Source organism: Merops nubicus, unplaced genomic scaffold (assembly GCF_000691845.1).
Source record: "Merops nubicus isolate BGI_N331 unplaced genomic scaffold, ASM69184v1 scaffold28119, whole genome shotgun sequence".
Taxonomy (NCBI): Eukaryota; Metazoa; Chordata; class Aves; order Coraciiformes; family Meropidae; genus Merops; species Merops nubicus.
Window position 1 is genome coordinate 1 of NW_008632057.1, and position 1,746 is coordinate 1,746.

The 1,746-nt window shown below is 56.1% G+C and overlaps 1 non-coding gene across 1 annotated transcript; it reads right to left on the reverse strand.

Annotated features, from left to right (window-relative positions):
* Nucleotides 1–539: 539 nt before the first annotated feature.
* TRNAT-AGU lies at nucleotides 540–613 on the reverse strand. Its single transcript has one exon. It is a non-coding gene; the product is annotated as a tRNA-Thr (tRNA).
* Between the last annotated feature and the right edge of the window lie 1,133 nt (nucleotides 614–1,746).

Consider the following 1,746-nt stretch of genomic DNA (forward strand, 5'->3'; position numbering starts at 1 on the left):
CCCAGCACTTGGCTTTGTTAAACCTCACCCAACTGATCTCAGATCAGTTCAGACCCCCCTGCAGAGCCTTCCTACCCTCCAGCAGATCAACACTCCTGCTCAGTCTCGTGTCACCTGCAAATTTACTGAGGGTGCATTTGATCCTTGTCCTTTCTGCCACCCACCCAGTCTTCCAGATATCCCCCAGCACCTCCAGGGCTGTCCCTGTCCTACCCTAAAATAAGCTTTCAGTAAAATCACACACTGGGGCTGCACTGGGGCAGCTTCATCGTTGGGAGGGTGCAAACTGGGTCAGCTGGACAAAGAAGTGGGAGCTGTGCCCTGACAGGACTTAGAGGCACGTCCACCACCAAAGGGGACAGCTGAGAAGTTGCAGATGGACTCTCCTCAAAGGGCAAAGGGTTGGGAGACCTCAAGCACTGGCAGAAATCCTGATAGGGCAGAAGAGAGTGAGGCCACCATGGACTCCTACTCGAGGCAGAGCCCCCTCAGCAGGGTCCCCAGCTTGAAGCAAGGAGGAAAAAACCACCCTGGTGGCCAGGCACCACTGGGAGTTGAACCCAGGATCTCCTGTTTACTAGACAGGTGCTTTAACCAGCTGAGCCATGGTGCCCACTTGCCCCACTGCCATGGGGTGCCCCACAGCCACGGGGTGCTCCGTGGACACAGCCCCTATCCCCATCCCAACATCACCCCGACACCATCACCTGAAGGACCAAGGGGCCTGGGCAGAGGATTGGGATGGTGGTGATGGGTTTGAGACCTTGCTGTCACACTGAGCTCAAAGCCCCAGGGGCTGGGAGGTGACCCTGGGGGGGTAAAAGTTGCCAACAGGGTCCAAGATGAGCTCTGGGTGGTGTGTGCCCAAAAGGAGGGCTTGTCTGGAGGTTAAACCTGGGGCCTCTCACGTCCTCAGTGAGGATCAGACCCCTCGACCAACGAGCTAGGTACTGATGGAAGGGAAAGGAAGGTGAGGAATGAGTCTTCCCAACAAGGGATGATAAGGAGACAGGGTGCAGAGTGGAGAGGTGCAATCACTGGTGCCCCAAGGTGACAGGTTGGTCACCTTACATATAAAAATCCAAACAAGAAGATAATAAGAACCTGAGAACTTGAATGAGAACTAAACCAAACCAGATCCCTACCTCAAGAAGTTTGGATAAGCTTAAACTTTTGAACTTTAGGAACCAGTGAGGGAATGGATGAACTCGATGTCCTTAAACATCTTTCCCAACCAAAATGATTCTAGGATTCTATGACCTTGGCAGCTCCCTCTCTCAGGGGTCTTGGCATGGGGTGAAGACAGTGCCAGGGCTTTTCTGGGGGAGCTGGGGGGCTCTGCTGGCACCTCAGCTGGCACGGATGGGACTCTGGGGGGGCAAAGGGAGCTGGAGATGCTGGGGGTTAAACCCAGGGCCTCTGACATGCAAAACAAGTTCTCTCCTGCTGAGTTACATCCCTCTGCTTGCAGGCATGGCTGTGCCCAGTGGTGCCCCCCGACCCCTGTGCCCAGCTGCCCCCAAGGGCACTAGGGCTGGGGCAAACATGCTGTGGCCACCTCCAGCCCCTGCCCCACACCCTGGCTATGGTAAGATGATCTTCCTGGCTCCAGGCTGTGCCAGGGGCAAAAGGCAACAGCAGCCGTGCCCACAAAGCCCCAAAATTGTGGGGCAGAGATGCTGCGGGGGGACAGGGGGGGTGCAGCACCCCGGCTCGTTAGTCTAGGGGTATGATTCTCGCTTAGGG